Source organism: Ambystoma mexicanum, chromosome 7q (genome assembly GCF_040938575.1).
Source record: "Ambystoma mexicanum isolate Mex_15411 chromosome 7q, UKY_AmexF1_1, whole genome shotgun sequence".
In the NCBI taxonomy this organism is placed as follows: Eukaryota; Metazoa; Chordata; class Amphibia; order Caudata; family Ambystomatidae; genus Ambystoma; species Ambystoma mexicanum.
In genome coordinates, this window is record NC_090941.1 from 139735449 (window position 1) to 139755923 (window position 20475).

Sequence of the window (20475 nt, forward strand, 5' to 3'; positions counted from 1 at the left end):
GCCTCATATTCACAGCAGAGTTCCTGCACGGTTCTTATTGAAATGAGGAGCCCATTAGCTTTACTGTTCTTGACCACACGGCTCCCCAAAGCAAAGGATGGAGCGGACACAGAGCTGGGGATGGAAACTTGGATATTCACAGCTATCCCATACACCAACTAAACTTCCCCATCCTGTCCCTCCCATTTTCTTTCAGTGTGGTATCAGCACGCTTCTTCATGTTCTCCTTGGTGCATGTGTCTTGTTTCCGCATTTCTCTGTCTTCTTCATAAGCTTCTTCCTGTGCCAATAAATGGGCTAGTCTTGTCCTAATGTTGCACCCAAACATTACTTTGGATCATGCTCTTTCAGTGGTGCCGTGGGGGGTGTTTCTGTAGTCCCTCTGTAGTTGATAAAACACTTTCTCCATGGGTTCGCTGTCAGATGGACGTTTCTCTTGATGTTGCTCATGAAACTTTCCACTGTTCCACGAGCTTGCGGCCATAACTGTGATTCGCCGGTGTTTGAATCCCATGTAATCAGCAACGGTCTTAAATTCCTGCCTGGTGAATGTTGGTCCATTGTCTGATTTTACTACACTCGGCACTGCGTACGTAGTAAACATCCTATCCAGCGCTGGTATGGTGTGATATGCGGCTGTCCACTCTACCAGTTGAAGGTCAGGGAAGCGGGAGTGTTCATCCATTGCCACCAATATGTATTCCCTACCCTTCTATTGGTCCAAAGAAGTCAATGGGTATTTCGTCCCCACGCTTTTCTTTGGTAACTCTGATACACAGAGGTTAGGATCTGGTGTGAGGGCTGATAACCGCATATGTAGGGCATTGTTTCAGAAGCTCTTCCACTTGCTTGTCCAATTAGGGAAACCACACCTTTTGTCTCAACATCCATTTTGTGGACACTATTCCCCTGTGTCCCTCATGCGCAACCTCTAGTATTCTCCTTTGTAGTGTTTGGGGAATGACAATCTTGGTTCACTTTAACAACAGTCCATCTTCCGACCTGGCTAGTTCCTCCTTAACTGACGCTAGGATTCCGATGTCTTCTTGTTACTCTGGTCTGCCTCTTCCTCCAGCTTGCGTGGCCTGCTTCCACCTGCCTGACTCAATGCACCTGAATGCGATTTGGATGGCTTGATCATTCTCCGTTTCTTGCGCAAGTTGGGACAGGTCGCCTCCTTTTGGTGCAGCTGCTTCAACAATGTAATGTATGTACTGGTCTACCACCAAGGGCTTTGAGGAGGCGGATGCGTCGGGGGGGTGGCGGGTTAGATTCGGACAGAAAGCCTGCAGGATTTTCATCCTTTCGTGGTCGATGGACGATTCTGAAGCTGTAGTCCTGAAGTCGTAGACCCCATTGTGCAATTCTTGGAGGTATTTTTGTCTGTGGATTTTCATAGATGATCAACAGGGCCTGGTTATCAGTGACCACTGTGAATGGTTTGCCATAGAGAAATAAGTGAAAGTGTTTGCAGGCCGATACTACGGCTTATCCCTCTTTTACGGCCTGCGAGTAAGCTTATTCCATCCGTGAGATGCTCCTGCTCGTGTATGAGACAATGTGGCGTTTCCCATCATCAGCTGGATCTATTTGCGTTAATATGGCGACCAGTACCAGGGAGCCAGCGTCCACCACCAGTTCTGTCTCCCTCGCCGTGTTGAAGTATGCCATGTTTTCAGCAGCTGTGAACCGCAGGCGAATTGATTCAAACACTTGCTGGCAAGAATCAGACCACATGAAAGGCACTTGTTTCGTAAGAGCTCTCAGCGGTTTACACACGGACACAAAATCCTGAATGTAGCGAGTGCACTAGCTGGCAAGTCCCAAGAATTATCGCAGATCTGATACGTTGGTCGGAGCTCCAGATAAGATTTGCGGTGGGAGTATTTTACTCCCTATTTTTAAGTAAATGTGATTTCAAGCAAGTAAAAATTACTTTTTTCCTTTGCAAGAGAGGAAAATGTATGTGACATCCAGCCGACGTGTGCACAAACTGTATGGAAATCATTACCATGTGGCAGCTTTCTGCATTGTGACAGAATACACCTTTCATTATTTGTTTAAGGTCTGGCCATTTGATCTCTCCTGTATATATTTAAATGTTGAAAACACAAAAACCTAGTCAATTACATAGTAAAGCAAACATGAATTGTATTGTGTGTTTTGAAGTTCGATAGCAGAACTGTCTTTTGATGTTTAATGAAAGTCCTAATTTCCTGGAGCTATTACTACCTAATGGTATGACAATGTTATGATACAACAGTGCAGAGAGGCATGGACTCCATGCTAAATTCTATCCCTAATCTCATGGTCAAATGGTTATTTATATAGCGCTGTAAATAGAACATATTTATCACAATTATCACCAAACCGAAGTTGGCACTCCTTTATCGACCTCCAAAGGATGAAAGGCTGAGTTGGCCTTGCCGTGACTCGAACCTGCAACCTACAGATCATGCACAGATCGCAGCAACGCGAGCTCAACAAGCTGAGCTATCTTACTGGCTAACATCCTTCAGAGGTCGGTAAACTGAGTATTGACTGAAGTATAATAATCATAGTGCCTAGAAGTATAATAATCACAGTGCCTAGATGTTGGCAGAACTATGTATGAAGCGCTACATAAAGTTAAATACCTATATGGATTATCACAGGGACAGGTTTTGCTGAGTTTCTATTTCAATTACAAATGTTATTTTCATTTGTTTCTTTTTGAATAGCGCTTGCACTTCCTGGAGAGCCAGCTTTTGAATGTTTTAATTGTAGTGTTGAAGATTTGAGAGGATATAACATAACACCTGTGATTGGTGTAATGACAATCACTCACCCTTGAGCAAAGACTCTGCTGCCACTAACCATTTAAAGTAATGTACCCCATTAACCGCAGGGTTGAATAGATGTAAACTAGACGGTGCATACTCATCATTTTACACACTGTTTTTATAATTAGAGTGTAAATTAAATTATAAGTGTAAAAATTATCTGCATCCGCGTGATTATGCAAACAGCACAGGAACTCTGAAAAATACAATTGTGCAATACTGGTTTGCTTTCACTGGAAAAAACGCATAATCTGTTACAAAAGATGTCTTCTCAATTGCAACTTAGTTTTCCATCTTATTAACTATACAATCCTAAAATGATAGGAAAATAAATGTGCCCAGTGCTTCTGTTTGCTCGATGAGCATCTACACACAACACAGCAGAAGCTGAATGGAAAGAAACCATTCCTTTTATCACAGTGTGCAGTTTCTTTTTTTGGAATGCTTGAGAGAAATAAATCCCGTTTCAGAGGCTTTTTTTCCATAGCTTGCAATTACATCCATGTAGATAAAAATCAAAAGCAGCGTTCTGGTTTCTGTCAAGTAATCTAACCTTTGCACTCCCCTCTGCTCTAAACTTGTGCGTAAATGTACACAGGAAAATAATAAAGCTGTCATGTGTGCAAGATTTGCATGCGTAAAAAGGCCTGGTATGAACCTTAATCAGGAGGCCTTGGCCAGAGGGTTTGCGTTGTTGAGTGTGACCACCTTCTCCAGGTCAGGGGTCTTGCCCTGGGCAGAGAATATACATCAGAAAAATCGAAGAGTACTTTTCCTGAATTTGCACTTTTCCCTGTTAAGGGCGAGATGAACTGCTTCCAAGCCATACATACTCTTGTGAGTGTGTGGTCATGTTGTTCTTGGTCCTATCCAAATACTAGTGTATTGTCGCTGTAGTTTAGGCAGTTGGGAATGCGCTTGATGACAGGAATTTCTGCTTGACACATTTCTGCTGCGGATGATACCCCAAAACTGAGGTGCTTATATTTGTAGAGGCCCAGGTGGATGACAAAAGTGGCGATATACCTGCACTCTTACCTTAATTCTAATTGATGGTAGCCTTTATTAAAATCTATTTTGGAAAATATGGTGGCTCCGGGAGCACTGCAAGATTGTTTACTGTGGCAGTACCGTGTTCGCTTTGCAGAAGAGGGAGTCTTTCTCTTGGCTCTATTATCGAGATTATGGAGGAGGCGAACCACGAGGTGGACCTCGAGTTCAAAAACACTATCTTCAGCGAAATGCAGCGAGAGTGTTGCGAGAGGTTTTACTGGGTTTTCTGTTGCCTTTCTGCTACTTCAGCTGCGTCTGAGAATTGGACATTCAGGTTCTATCATGACTCACAGTGGCGGTCAGTGTGACCCACTACCAGAGCTGTAAAAAAAAAAAGCAGGCAAGAGTTGGACAGCTGGGTGAGTAACAGGTATAATTTCCCATCGAAGTAGTACAAGGAAATTGAACTTTTAGTACCTTAGTCCATTTAAAGAATTCTGTCTGTGTATTTGCTACTTGTGGCCCGCAAGGGGGTCCTCTGCAGTGTTTTGTGCCACCATTATTTTACCTTGGTAGGTGTTTGCAGGCACAGTGATAACCATCAGTGGTTGCAGGCTTTGGGTGTTAGCCTCGAAAGGAGGCTTTTAGAGGCCCCGCTTGAGGAGAATGTCTAAAATGTATAATTTGCGTAGCAGCGCCTTCATGGATGACCTCAGAGCTCCAGAGTTGGAGAGTGCCCTCGGCAACGAAAGTGAACTTCCTAATTTGCAGGGTGAGCAGGCAAGGTTACAAAGAAAATCAATACCCGCTGTTACAGTGGCGCAAATTCACAAAAATGCAGAAAGCAATGAACATAAGCTATCCCTGGATTCTCCTTCCAATCTTTCGCCTCAGACTCCTCGTAAACCCCTCAGATGCTTTAAAAAAAAAAAAAAAAAAGCTATGATCAAGGGCTTGGAGTACACGGTTACCACAACGAATATTCAGAAGAAAATAAATGATTGTTTTCTGCCTAGGAAGTGCTGGAGTTTGAGTGATGTAGATCATTTCGAGCCAGTGTCCAACTCAAGCTTGTTGGTACAAGGAGAAAGTACATGTCTGAAAGAGGAGCACTTTTTGTCTTGATGACTCTACTCAGGGATCAGCCGTGGAACCTTTAAGGAGCCCTAAACATCACTCCAACATGCCTCCTAATAAACCATGCTGCCCTGATATAATGCAGCCACCTGTTTATATCTCCCCTGGAAACTTATGTTCACAGAATTTTCCCAGTTCTACCAACAAACTTGCTACGGGAGCAACTCTCCCTGCATTGCATTTTGTGGTAACCTCTCTACTGAATGTCTTTGAATTGTTGAAAAACGAGGTTCAGATACATTCAGGTATTCTTCTGGTATTGTCTAAGGATGTTGTACACACAGAATCATCGTAGGTTGGTTTACAGACAGCCATAAACTCAATATTATTAGATTGTCTCAAAGACCTACAGGCAGCTGTGGTGTGGCAGGACATCACTATTGGGGATTTCAGAAATGATAATCTTTTTTTTTTTAAACACATTTTTATTAAACAGATGGGGCAACCGGAAGCAGTACAGTGACAACAAGGAACAAAATAATTAAGGCAAAATCATCATGTGTAAGTACCCTCCAACCCCCATCCCATCAAAGTTCCCTTGCTAGTTCTCTTCTTCGTCCCCACCAGCACCTCTTATCATCTCGGTTTAGGTATAAACGGGCCAGTCTGGGTTTAAAGGTCAAGGCCAGGTATTTGTCAACAAACTCCAGTAGCGGGGACAAAATTGCCTGAAATTGGTGAAGCTTTCCTTCTCTAGCCACCGTCACCTTCTCTGATACCAATATGTCCCAAATCTTGCCCCACCAGAAGAGAATATCCGGACCCTCAGGGGCTTTCCATCGTCAAGCAATGGTAATATGTGCCACTAGCAGGAACTGTAGTAAGAGTTTGGCCCGTGCCCCTGATTTGGGATACATCCTCTCCGCTGGGCTTCCCAGTAGCATGATTTTGGGGCAGATTGGGAGTTTATTCCCTGTTATGTCTTCTACCACCCTTGCAATAATTTACCAGACTGTTCGGGCCCGTGGGGATCTTCTTCACCACATGTGGAAATATGTCCCCTGAGCACCACAGTTCCGTCTGCAGGTAGAGGGGATGGACGTTTGAAAGTCATGAATCTGGGTCGGGATAATACCATCGAAATATCAGGACTAGGTAGCACTCATTGTTCCTAACACATCAGGATGAAGAATGGGCTCTGGCCCAGATGTCCGGACAATCGGGATCCTCCAACTGGAGGCCTAGGTCAGTTTCCCAACAGGGCATAAAGTCCGGTCTATGGGGAGTCAGGAGGTCCCCCCTCAAAAGTTTGTATAGTCTTGGGATGCCCTGCTTACTTACGCCCTCCCAAATCATTAATTCTAGTGGTGTTAAGGGGCGAGTAGCCTTGCGTTTGGTTTTGGTGTGCGTGATCCAATGACGCAACTGAAGATAAGGGAACCCGTCTGATTCTTGTAGGTTGAATTCTTTCTTGCAGTCTTCGAACATGCAGGGAAGATTCCCCACATATAATTGAGCTTGGGATTGCAGGCCCCATCTTTTCCAAATCCCAAATGCGCCCAGCAGCAGGCCTGGGGCAAATAAGGGGCTGTTAAAGACCTGGGAGAGTGGACCCATACGCCTCAGAATTGTTTTCCCCCTTAGTGCCTCGTCCCAACTCTGCAATGTGACCTTAGTGGTGGTGAGGAGGAGAGGCCAGTGCTTTTGTTGAGGGATGAATGGAAGAAAGCAAATCCAGAGCAAGCATTGTGATTGTTCTCCATCTATTTCAGGGGGGGGGGGCGCTTCAGATGTCCATGTCGGTAAGTGTGATAGTTGGGCTGCCTCATTGTATTTATAAAGGTTCGGGACCCCCAGACCGATAAGGTGGGCCCCACCCATCATCACTCTCGTAGGTAGTCTTGGTTTTTCCCCCTGCCAGATGAATCATCTATTGCCGTCTTGGGGATCGCCACTGGGAGGGAAGCTCAGGTGTACAGTAGGTGAAGGAGAAGGTTCATTTTTATCGCCGTAATCCGGCCCATTAGTGATATCTCTGGTTTTGTCCATTTATCTAAATCTCTCTCAAGCTGTTGGAACCGAGGGGGATAGCTGGCTGCTTAGAGACCCGCCGGGGAGGCGGAGATCCTGACACCCAGGTATTCAATGGTGCTCGTATCCCAACGGTTCGGACACATAGGTTGGAGGGAGGAGATATCCCGCTGGGAGAGGCCCACCCCCAGGGCACCAATTTCCCGTAGTTTATCTCAAAGCCTGCTACCTCCCTGAATACTGAGTTCCTGAAGGGCTGCCCTAAGGGAAGAATGGGTGTCCGTGATGGAAAGAAGGACATCGTCCGCGTACAAACAGACCTTATGTGAGGAATCCGGAGTCTACACCCTCTTGATCAGGTTGTTACTCCAGACATGCTGCGCTAAGGGTTCCATAACCAGGGCGAACAAGAGAGGGGCGAGACGGCAGCCCTCACGTGTGCCATATGTCAATGGGATCGGGGTTGAGTTCGTGCGGTTAGTGCTTAGCATGGTGTTTGGGGAGGAGCAATTAGCCATGGTCATGTTACAGAATTGGGGACCAAAGTTAAACGCCTTTAGCGTCAGGGCGCAGAAATTACCAATCTATCTTATCAAATGCCTTAGTGGCATCCAACGCCAATAGAGCCATTTTCCCCTTCCACGTGCGGTGATTTAAATAAGGTTTAAGGCTCTCCTAATATTGTCCCCAGTTTTCCTTCCGACAATGAACCCCGTTTGGTCAGTGTGTGATCAGGGAGGGGAGGAGGGGGTAACATGCGATTAGCCAGAAACTTTGAGTAGATATTAGTGTCGATATTTAATAGGGAAATCGGCCTATAAGAGGCGCATTCCTTGGGATTTTTACCTGGTATGAGGGTCCAAATCGTAGCTGAGGTCTGCATTGATGGCGTCACTATACCCTTAGCACCAAAAGTGTTAAAGAGAGCCATTAGGGGGGGAGCCAATTGGGCGCTGAAGATTTTGTACAATTTCAGTGTGAAGCCGTCAGGGCCCGGGGCGTTAAGGCCCTGATGACACACTCAACTTCTTCCAGTTGGATAGGGGTTTCCAACCCTGCAATGTCTTCTTCGGTCAGATGCAGTAAAGCCTCTGATGCAATATATTCTCTCTGTGCCGCAGGAGGATCTACCCTGAATCCGCATGGCTTCCTCAAAATGATCCTGCGCCAGGTGTAGTTTGTCTTGTACCCCTTACAGAGTGATTCCATTCCGGTCCCTAAGTCCCACGATGAAGTTCTGCTTTCTTGTCTGAGCCAATTCACTGGCCAAGAGTCAATTTGCCTTGTTGCCCTTTGCATAGTAATGCTGTTTCACCGACTTGAGAGAGCGGGCCTCTAATTTATTTGTGGCGATCCGGACAGCAGCATGGACCTTTGGGGACCATCCCTTTTTATACTTGTCTTCAATCTCCGGGATCTCCTGTTCTAGGTGTTTCCTCAATTGCTCCTTTCGTCTGTAGTAAGCTTCCGTATGAGAGATCAGGACCCCTCTGATAACAGCTTTCATGGCGTATCAGGTGATCGCCACGAGGTGAGCTCCGTAGGGTTCTCTTGGAAATCTTGTTTAATTGCTTTGGCTATTTCGTCTCTCAGAGCTAGGTAATGGCATGATAATTATCAGCATCTGTGTCATTGGTTGTCCTACGCACAGTGTTTTGAACCGTTCGGACCAGTGTTCGGCATGGTAGTGCGCGCGGAACACTGGTTCCGAACGGTTGAAAGCACTGTGCGGTGGACAACCAATGACACAGATGCTGATAATCATACAAGAACTGTAGCAGTCACTAAGAACAAAAAATAGCTGTGCCTATATTTAACACGTCCTTTACGAAACGTAAGGGATATGATATTGAACGCAGTTACACATAAGGGAGAGACTTATTGATGAGTTGATTCAAAATAATGCCTTGAAAATGACCAAAGGTCGCAACACATGTCGGCAAACTTGGCAAACTCTGATGCGCATCAAGAATTAATTTACCATTAAATGGCATATTTTGTAACCAGATTAAGTAGTGATATTATTGATGGACAAGCGCAATACCAGCAACGTTTTTATACCTTCTTGTACTCAGTGGGACTGTGCGTGCCACATTTTACTTGTCTGAACGGAAGTGTTAACAAGTAGCAGGTGCATATAATTAGGATTACATGCCCGACTCTGCCTGGCCTCATTACAGGGACGGAGCCAGTGCAAGTCAGTGGAGGTAATCTACCTGAACTTATTCCTCATCTTCCTCAGCTCAGTAGTATTGTCAATGTAACGTGGGCAGGATTTATGGGAGCTGTAGTTTCCCATAAAATAAGCAGAGATAGGGGTTAGATGGGTTGTGGCAATAGGGGGATACCATGTCTCACCATCAGGTGTTTCTCCCCCACCACCCAAGGACCCCCTACCCAGGGGATCCCCCCCTCGCTTGTCCACCCCCAGGGTGAGGATCCAAAAGGGATGGCCTTTCCCTGGCCACGTGAGTACCGGATCTCCACTAACAGGTTGTGAAACACCCTCTGGTTTTTCAAATGTATAAGGAAAAAAAAAAACTCAGGACACCGTCCGAAGGCTACAATCAACCCAGAGGAGGTCAAGCTTGTTGATTTTACATGCAGAGGAAGGAAAACTAGAATATAGAACAAACAACTCTGGTATCCAAAGATCAGAGGAAGCTAATTAAAACTATCTGGCAAAAACAGCATTAGTTGCCTGATAGTATGTCAATGATGTAAAAGAGTTTGCAAAGGTCAGAGCTCTGACAGTGTCCCCTGTCTTACTATGTCTGACAGTATGGGGGACACTAAGAGGGTCAGGCTCTACCACCCGCTACGTAATGTGGGCCCGGGGCAATATGGGGAGGATCCATGGGACCGCCGGAGCGCAGCAATGAAACAAGGAATCGTCATGTGATCAAGTAAACAGACCTTTTTCAGTGAACACACCAGAGTGATTGGGCCCTTTCAGGGAGGTTTTGAGGTACTACAACTTTGAAGAAAGTATATCTAAAGCTGTAGATGCTGGTTAACCAAAGTTGACAATTCACACTTTGGTAGAGAGTAAAAAGCATGATATAGAATGTACACATAACACGCTTACCGCAGTCATGCCATGCAAAGATAGAAGCCCAGAGTGAACCGAAGAACCACTGGCTCTATCCACAGGGCCCAGCTTCTGTGCTTCACCACGTATGCACAGCTGTCAGATTAGAAATATGATAAGCCAACCTTTTGAATGTCTGGTCTGTGACAGGGACAAGATGTGTGTAAATCAAACAAACACACCAGCCTGTATGCACCCATCAGTTCCTAACATGTAACAATCTTGAGCAACAGGTGCAAATCATTGAGCAGGACACGGCCCAAAGGGAGGGAAAAAAAGTATAAAAAGCCAACATAATTAGAAGGTAGTGTAGAGAGCTGGAGGAACAAATGGTGCGGAGAGCGGGAAAGGTGCAGAAAAAGCTGGAGGTGCAGGATGACAGGAATATACCGAGAGAATGGGCGTGCAGGAGGACGTGAAGAAGAAGGAGGAGATGGAGGTGCAGAATGATTAGGAGAGGAGGAGAGAAAAAGTTTAGTGGAGGTGAACATCGAGGTGAAGGCCAAGGAGGAGGGAGTAGAAAATTGGAGGTCGGAAGAGAAGGAGGAGGGGAGAGAACAGAAGAGGTTGCAGGCAGAGGTCACAAAAGAGGAGGGGTAAGTATGGAAGACAGAATTATCGAGAAGGAAAAGTATGGAAATCCCTGGTGATACAGGGTTAAGGATAGTAAGAAAGCAAGACTATGCATATCAGCTGTCTGAAAAAGTGTGACAATGAACAATTATGTGGCAGCATGTTTAGCTCAGTCAATAGACAGCACGAGGGACAGATCCTAGGTGCAGGGTAAGGCCCCAAGGATGAGGGAGTGGCAAATATGGGTGAAAGTGTGATGGGGTTCTGCGGCAATAGGAGGAGGAGACCTACTCAGACAGGCAGGGGAGCTGGATCCGAATCAAGCTTTAAAGGACTATTTGAGTCAACCTCACTTCTGGGAGGCAACACTGATTGTACTAAACCTAAACCTGAAACTTCAACAGGGGCTCCTAAAACTCCTGAGTGGTGCTGCTGACCTCCATCTGGCTCTGCAGAATAGGGCAAATAGCTTCCGACTAAGAGACATTGCTTTGAAAGACTTGAGCAACATTGGGGAGAGGCCGAGAGCGATATTGGAAGAATCGTTTGAACTTGAATCACCTTTCTGTTATTTTGAATTACTGACCACTTCCGAGTTTGCCCACCAGTGGGCATTAGCCCAAATAAAACTGGTTAAACATAACCCCAGAGTGATATCCTCTCTGAGGGCCACTTGGCTTTGTGACATATAGGAAACATGACATGCGGAACACCAAACTTCTTTGGCTGTGGAAAGCTCTTGGCACCAGAAAATGCACAACTGAGTACTATGACCAAAACTATAGGAATTTGTACTAACTGCATTGAGACATGGGGGGTCATTACAAGGTTGGCGGTAGGGGTTTAGCGGGCCGGTAGAGCTGCCGGCCCCATTAAACCCCTACCGCTGCATTACAAGGTTTGCTTGCGGGACCCGGTAAGGACGCCTGGTTTTACCAGGCAGCCTTAGCGGGTCCCGCAAGCAGACCAGCATGCTAACAACGGGCCCGTTATTAACCGGCCCGTTGTTAGCATGCTCCCCATTCCCATTGAGCCCTATGGGGGCTCAAATGGGAATGGGGATATACTGAGTTCGGGTTCCCTGAATGGGGAAATACCGGGCCCTCCAAGGTTGGAATGGCCCAGTACTTCCCCATTCAGGGAACCCGGACCCAGCACCCAGTAAGGGGGTAGCCATGCCACTAATAGCGGCATGGCTACCTCCAAACATATAATGACCCCCATAGTGTGTCTGGGTCTTGGAAGCCATGTTCACTAAAGGTACAAGAAATCTTTTGATACATGAAAAATTACTTTGGACTTACTACGGATATGAGCATGAGCTATTTTGAAAACCTGCACAGGGGGATGCAGCTTGTAAACAAAATTGCCCCATGAGAGGCTACAAAAAGTTTGAGAGGCTGGTGGGAGACTGGTGGCATTGACAATGGTGTCCATGGACTTCACAACAGAAAAAAGACTGGATTATGGTCTGACATGCCAAAACATCCAGCAAGTGTAAAATATAAAGACATACATTATAGAAAAGTCTGGTTCAATTTGTATTGTACCCCATTGAAACTGAACTGGATGTACCCCAGCTTTAACAACATACGCTGGATAGTATTCAAAGGGCTTTTCAAAATGTATTTATTGTTTGCTTCTTAGGCGTTTATTCTGCAAATTAATTCTGTTTCAAAGCGCCCACAGGGTAACAGGGGGGAACATGGATTTGAAGTACATTAAAAACACAAAGTGGGGGAAGGAATGGACAAACCTACTATGCCTTACGAGTATTCAGAACATGCAAGTGCAGCAAGGAAGAGGGCAGTGGGGTAGGTGCTCGGGTGTACGAGCTTGTGGGTGAGCCACAGATGAAGTGCAAGGTATGGTAAGTGCTATACGGCCTGTAGTCGCATTGATTGGAAAAGTGTGTGTCTCCAGGGCGGAAGGGTGTATCGAGGCAAGTGCTGAAGGTAGACAGAAGCTGGGAAGATTAGATGCAAGTGGTCAGGGGCACAGAGGATGCATAAAAGTCCAAGACACCAATCACAGCAACTGTGAAATTAGCAGAGGAGGGAAGAAGTGAAGGAGGAGGAAAAGAGGAAAGTCTTGTGGTGCTTTTGGAATTTCAGTAGGTCCTGCTCAAGGCCTAGAGGGAGGGGGAGGCTGTTCCAAGGAGGGATCCAGTTGAGGAAAGCAACGACTTCCCACTCTCTGTATAGCGAAACGCTTTACACACAAGGAGTTGGTGCCAGAGGAACATAGAGGTCTAGAAGTAGAGTATTTTGTAAGAGAGAGTTGGAGATAGAGTGGTCCCCGACAGCCTGGTGGATGATGCAGAGGGATTTGAATTTGATCTGTGCAGGAACCGGGAGCCAGTGAAGACTCTTTAGCACAGGAGATATGCTGTCCCTGGGCTTAAGGCCAAGGATAAGTCTTGCTGCTCTATTCCGGATCAGCTGGAGCGGTCGTAGAGTGAAAGTAAGTAAGATTTAGGAGGAGGCTATTGTAATAGTCAAGCCTAGAGAGAACCAGGGCTCGGGAAACATTGAGCTTCTGTGGAAAGTGAGACAAGGGAGAATTATTTGAGAAGGAAGAGTTGAAAGTGGGACTTCTTGGCAATGTCCTAAGAGTGAGGGAGGAAGGAGACAGATGAGTCAAAGATGACTCCAACCCTCATCTATGGTAGAACTTTGCAAAATTGACAGTGTTTTGAATAAAGTAACTTACCACCATAAAAAGATGGAGTGGATTATACGATTCAGCCATCTGTTAAAACTGTCAAACCCGGACTGAAAAATGACTCCCTGAAAAAAGAATGATGAAACCAGGTAGAACCCTGCTAAAATCTATGCACAACAACAAAATGAGTGTTCACTGCACATAGGAACCGTCTTCAGCTCTGTAACACTGGAAAATAAGGGACCCATTAGGAATTGAATGATTCCAAGTTTGTGAGGAAATGGCAGTAAGTAGAGACAAACATTTATTTTTCACTCCTCGGATTGAAGTTGTAGCTATGTCTTGTTTTTACACCTTAGATGAGTCAAATACATATTGCAACCGGGTCCTAAATCCCACATTAGCATTGTTAACTCCTCTTGAATTTCTCTCGTCAAATTACTGTAAAAAGCTTTGGTGCTTCATTACGTGTTTGATGGTAAACCCGCTGAATTGCCGCCAAACTAAAAAACCGTTACCGCCACTTGGTCCTGTGGGTTTACCACAGGAGCACAAGTTGTGGTGAGGGTATAATTCCTCCTTTTTGGAGTCCATAGGTCTCCATGGGGATTTTTAGCAGATTTGGAGATGAATCCGCCACTTTACATTCCAAATGTATAATTCAGTAGTGTGGTATTATTCCATTACTGCCAAAAAAAAATGATGGTAACAGAATTACCACCACTTTTCCCCCCGCCGCCTTTTATCTGTTTTCTCCTCAAAACCTGCCTGTCTTGCTACAATAGGTTTCATCTGGGTTTTTTCACTATACATATGCCCAGTTTGACAGGACAGCTCCTACTATCATCATGATGCAGAAGGAATGAGTTATTTACCCGTAACTCCTGTTTTTCAGCATTGGTATCTTTCATAGATTCACACGCTGTATGAGAATATTCCCTGTTGTCAGGCTAGGAATCCTCTGTAACAGAGCAGTTTATTTTTAAAACTGAAATGCAAGACACTTTTTCAAAGTGTGTTCAAAGTGTGAATACAGTTGAGCAGTTTGCTGTAAATTGCCATTTTGAAGGGTTTACATACACCACTATGGTTTCCAGCACAACCTATCTTCAGAGAAGTGAGGATTAAGTGTTACAGTCTACAGTCCGCTGTCGATTGGCGGTCGGCACAACACTATTCTGGAAGACTCCCCAGTGTGGGAGAAGGTGGTGAGTGGGGAAGGAAGAGCATGCTACCGCTGCTGCACCGACGGTAAGCAAAAGTTGACTTCTGCCTGCAGGGTCCAGTCTATAGCACTTGCTGTCTATAATGTATGCGCTATGTAGCAAAGTGACATTCGACCCAGATAACTTTCCAGGCGCCTATTTTGGAGTGACTTCAAACAACATGCAGAGATCCTAGATAGGAGACTTACAAGTCAAGGGTACTCAAAGAAACTGCTCTGTAAGTCAGAAAAGAGAGCAAGATACTCCCCTAGAGATCACCTACTGGAGAAACATAACCATGACACTAACAAAGACAAAATGACCTGTGTCCTTACCCACTCGACCATAATATACAAAGTCAAAGCAATCCTAAAAACATTACTGGCCGATTGTCAATTTGGGCCCGTCAGCTGTAACCGTCCCAATGTTTGCCCTAAAACATGCAGCCAATTTGAAGGCCAAACTAGTACATTCGGCCTTTGCTAAGGAACCTCCAAAGAACACTCTGTGGAACCTATGCCCACTTGTAGGCCACCACCCCTGTGGCCAGTGTTCTGTATGTAGGCTCACAAAGCAAACTTTATCTTTCCAATTCAGCGAAAAGGAATGGAAACTCTTGGACTTCACAAACTGCAAGACCAAGAGAGCAATATATATTGCATCAAAGGCCCCTGCCACCTACACTACATGGGCCACACTTCCAGATGTGTGCACCTGCGTGCGTCAGAAAACAGGTGAAGAATCTGATGTAGGGTCGTTACAGCACCCCTGGTAGAATACTTTCTGCTTCAAAAACACTTGCCGGATGACGTCATGTGGTGGGTGCTTGACACTGTAAAACCTCCCATCAATGCCACAGAGCAACTACAACAAAAGGAATCCAGATGGATATACAGAATGGGTACGCTCATCAATAGACTCAATTAACGTATTCTGTAATCCATCTTTACCTATCCCTCCTTTCTTGACATTACTGTGGGCTCTGTGTAGTAGTACCATTGAGAGAAAAAGCAAAAACCCGCTAAGATCCAATATCCTATGCATGATGACTCGCCTATATATAAAAAATCTTTAGAATCATTTCTATATTCATTCAGTCTGTTATAAGCCTCACAAGAGATAGCCTCTTCCAAAACTAAGATCATTCAATAATAACCATGCATGATCTTGAAGGAAAAGTTATATATCAAATATCTTGGCCATATGCAGACTTCTTTGCAACTAACATATTGTATTGGTACATTAGTGATACCCAAGTACCCTTGCACCTATGTATCCATGTACATATGTTGTTTTGCAATATTCTGAATTTGTTGGTTGACATTTATCATGTACATTACTAATTATGTTAAGATACATATTGTTGCTCCCCATAAGTTAAATATGTACATATCATGCATATTTATATCACTCATTAGCAATGTTACCTATTTTGCAAAAATATGAAGTTGTCCCCATCTATGATTTGTGTTATTATGGGTAACATTATCTAATTTGCTTAATGTAAAGTTGTACATAACCAACTTGCACTATATGCAACTCATTAATAATCTGAATGGGGGGAGACCGGTCATTTCGTTCCTTTCCGATATAAAATATTAACATAGTCCTTCTTCTAGCCCTACCTATGCTGTCAGTAGCAACAGACACCCCTATCTTCACAAGCACGTAGCCTCTTGTTGGGTATAACAAAATCACATGACTACCGCGTCACCACGCAATCACATTATTGCCTCGACGCACGCCTTTGCCATTAACAACGTTTATACAAATACATGGGCCCACCGCGCCTTCCAACGTTAGTTTATACCTGCTCACTTCAGCGACCTGGTCCGGCCTACCCCGCGATTCCAAAACAGGGCATCCTTCAGTCCAGCCCCCAAAAAAGTTAAATGCCTCTTTAATATTACAGCGTGATTTCTTGTAAGCCTGTTAACCATGTCGTAATGGCCTGTAATAGCATCTCATTCTACCTCCCTCTCGCCGCAGATCCTGCCACTGCAGAATCACACAGGAAAGACTGCCCCCGAGAACAAGAATAGTAAAAATACTACTTATCTAACAGCGCCGCCAGAAACAGTCCTATTAACCCAGATCTGCCTTCTGTAAAATCAATTTATTAATTTACAATGTATCTTCTGCCTCTAATTTGCCTACTACCTTTTGTGAGGACCTCATTGTGGCAACAAGTAAGACAGACACAAGTGATCACAGTTCAAGGGTGTTTATTGAACAATGAATGCTGTACAAAGGTTCGAAAAACTCCTAATCTAAACTTAAATCTAAGATGGGAGCAAGCATCGACCATCAAATGTAAAATAAGGCAGTCCTAGTGGTGTTGTGTCAAATAAAAGGGTCTATACTAAGAAACCTATTTCCAAACCTTACAACTAATACAAAAGAAAGTTTGGGATCGAGCTCAAGAAAAGAAACGTGTTCTCAAATAACATGTCAGGATGCAGTAGCTTGGGTCTCCCTTCACCAGGTTTTCAGCACGGGGTAAGGCGGGATCCTGGAGCACAGTACAGTCTCGGGCTTCTCCAGCACGAGGCGGCAGTTCTAATGGTAGCTCTCAGGACCGTCGATGGCCAAGTCTAGTTTCCTTGAAAGTCTCTTGCCTTCGAGGACCTGAGGTCTTCAACTAACAAAAACAGTTCCTTTAACAAATGAAAGTTTGTTTCCAAAGTTCGCTAGGTGATGGGTTCAGCCCTGGGTCCGCCTCTTCTGGGCGCTGACCCTTCTCAATTGTTTACCACAGTTTCACGTAAGGTGATGGCTCCACCCGTGGTTCCCCTCTTCTGGGCACTGACCCTTCTCAATTGTTTACCACAGGTTCATGTAGGGTGATGGATTCACCCCTTGGACCCCGCCTCTTCTGGGTGCTGACTCTTCACAAATCTCAGCCGGATCTCCCTCGGTCTGGCTCGGGTCCTTCTCTTTAGCAGGTTTCACTTCCTTTCTCAATGTCTTTTCAAACAGTTCATAGTGGACAACCCTGGGCCGGGTTCACCTTTGTCAACACACTGTTTCTCGGGCCTTTAGGCTTTGCCCTTGTAGTCAGCATCCCTCAGTCGGGCTCACTCATGCCAACTTCACATTCACTTGAATTTGGAGGATTCACTTCCCTTGCTTCCTCATGTGGCGGGATTCACTTCCCTTGCTTTCACATTATTTGTAGATCAAGGTCTTTCAATTGTACTGGTATTTTACTAGACCTCCTGTATGACCACTTTGACCGCTTTTGGCGACTCTCCTATGTGGTTCTGGTACCTGCAGTGTCGCTCAGATGGGGATCCACAAGAGTCTTTTATTTTACCACCTATGTGGTTCCTGTTTGCCTCTGCAGCTGGTCTCCCCTTAATACTTTTTACAGTTCTTTACATAGTTCATTAAACTTGGTTCAAACTTGCCACTTTGCGCTTCTCATTCAACACAGCGCGGTTCTTACTCACTGGCTGTGCTGAACCGCTTGGCTTTCGGCTTCATTGGAGTCAAGGACAGTACCACGTTCGCGGGAGATTCACTCGCTCCTGCTTATCGGCGTAGGATTGCCCCGTGTTCCATTGACATCTGCTGCAAGACACTTGTGCTATTGTTCGCGGTCTTGGGCTCTCTTCCACGAAGGTTCAACAGGACTGGGAGTAAAAAAGCAAGGACACTTCTCTCATCACCACCCTCTCGATGCTGCCGCCTTTCACCTTCTCGTGAACTGCTGCGCCTGCTTAGCCGTCTTGTGCTGTCTGCCGTGCTCACCTGGCTCATACTGCTCTCTCTTGCTCCACCTTTTATCCCTGTGGGGAAGGGAAAGGGCTGTCGGGTGTATATGATTCAGGTTAATTGCCTGACTTTGCCTGACATCGGGGTTGCATTAGTCTGTTGACTTGGGTGTGTAAAGGTGGTTGTGTCAGAAAAGAGGGGGGGTGGTATATCACAGTATCCTATGGGACGTGACAGGGAAGGTTTGTGAAATGGACGAGAATGACCGGAGTTCTTATCGTGACCTGAATATAGGCGATTGTGGGAATGGTCGTGAGTTGTCAAAGCAGCCTGGGAATTCGGAAAGTGACAAATCAGAAGTACGGGATTGGTGGAGTTCTTGAAGCAGACGAAAATAACTGGGATCATTAAATAAACCAGGGGGATTATGGGAAGTGTCAAGTGACTAAAATCAAGCAATCCCACTAAGTCAGTGCCTCGTCTGGGACGCCCAAGGGAAGCCCTTATTTATATATTTTTATGACAAGTTATACTCTGGATGATAAACCCTTATATAACGCCCCTCTCTATGAATCCCCCTGATCTCACTGAGCCAAGAAGTAGGTTTGTTTTGCAATTTAAAAGATTTATTGGAAAAATTAAACAAAATATATTACACTTTTATAAATAAATTAATATTTGATCGCACACTTATGAATATGATGTTGATCAACAATAGATAATGTGACACTAGCACACTTCTTTACAATCAATGAGGAGTTAGTATAGGAAGGATAAGGTAGCATAAAATACTTTTATGGATTCAAGGAAAAGCAATGAGGGAAAAATACAGCACAGAAGTAAACTTGATATAATTTCAACAAAAGATAATATGATCACTTTTCCCTTTTTGGCAATTCACCCCCCCCCCCTTATGCAATATAAAAAGATGGAAAGGAGAGCACACAGTTCTCAGGAATACAATCAAATTTAGTTCAAAGTTCCAGTTCCCCCCCAGCGAGCTTAGAGGAAAACGGGTATGATTTTAAAGCAGGCAAATCCTTTTTAATGTGGTGGCAATGAAGTAAAATATGCTAAAAATGCTTTTAATTCCCTATAGGAGGTTCAGGATGTGATAGCTATTTAAGATTAATTCAAGTCACACTTGTGATGCTCAATGAGGGATTAGCAGGTTGAAAACGAATTTTAGCAGTTCAAGCAAAAGACGGCTATCTTTGACAGGAGCTAATTTTTCAATTCGCAGCAATTTTTCCGAATGCGTCGAGCGCGATTACGGAAAAACTATAAGGCTTGCTTGAAAGCATAGAATCTTAGCTTTCAAATGAAAGTTAAATCTCGTTCTTAGCTACTACGATTCCAAAGATGGAGATGATTTTATGAAGGTAGTTTTTCAGAAATGAAATAACGATTCAAAATGGCAAAATGACACTTTTACAGGTTTAAAATCGGAGAAGGGACACACGATTCTATGATGCAGTTTTGGACAGGTTAAAATGGTTTGAAATCAGAATATTTTAGACTAAGAGATTGGTTCTGGCACAGTTCTAGCTGAGTACTCACACTATGAATTTGAAATAGGCTGTCATGGTCTGGTCAGGTTGGGACTGGACTCCAGGCGGTTGGTTCTGAAGTCACAGCTATCTGGGTCAGCTCTGCTCTGCTGGTCTGGATCTCTGGTTCTGCTCACAGCGATCTGGTCTGGTCTCTCTCTGGATACAGCACTGCTTTCTGGGTCTGCTACCGGTTCTGGCAAAAGTTCTTGGCAAAGAATCCAACAGCTCACCCGGCTGTAGGATAGTTTGGTTGGATTGCTGGATTCTGAAGGCCTGCTGAGAAGTGTTCTCAGCTTGTGGATTAGGCCTTTGCTTTAAGTTCTGGATCTCTGGATGTAAAGTCTGGAATCTGGATGTGAAGTCGTCCGTCAAAATGCTCCGCAATAAAGTGGAAACTCAATCTCTGTCTGTCCAAGCAGTCTCTTTTTATGTGTTTTGAAAGTGGGTGGGTCGGCTCATTCTGCATGCCCAACCCTCTCATGATTTGATAGGTCAAGGATTCTCTGTGACCTGATTTGAGAAGGGATAGTGTGTCAGAGTCTTACAGTCTATTGAAGAAACGCCCCTTTGCTTTTACTTAGAAAATTAATTTTTCATAACTAACAGGTTTCCCAGATACACACGTCGTTGAAATTACATACACATTTCACAGATTAATTTAAGATACACTCTCGAACAACTCTGATCCCCCTCAGAGCCTGGGTTCACAAATGGCAACATTTTGTGCTTTTTAGTGACTTTCGCCATAT

General features: G+C 44.7%; 1 protein-coding gene across 2 annotated transcripts in view; it reads right to left on the reverse strand.

Moving 5' to 3' along the window:
- Positions 1–20475, reverse strand: part of ABCC4 (ATP binding cassette subfamily C member 4 (PEL blood group)) — a 2280107-nt gene that overhangs the window by 1537798 nt on the left and 721834 nt on the right. The window lies entirely within an intron of this gene.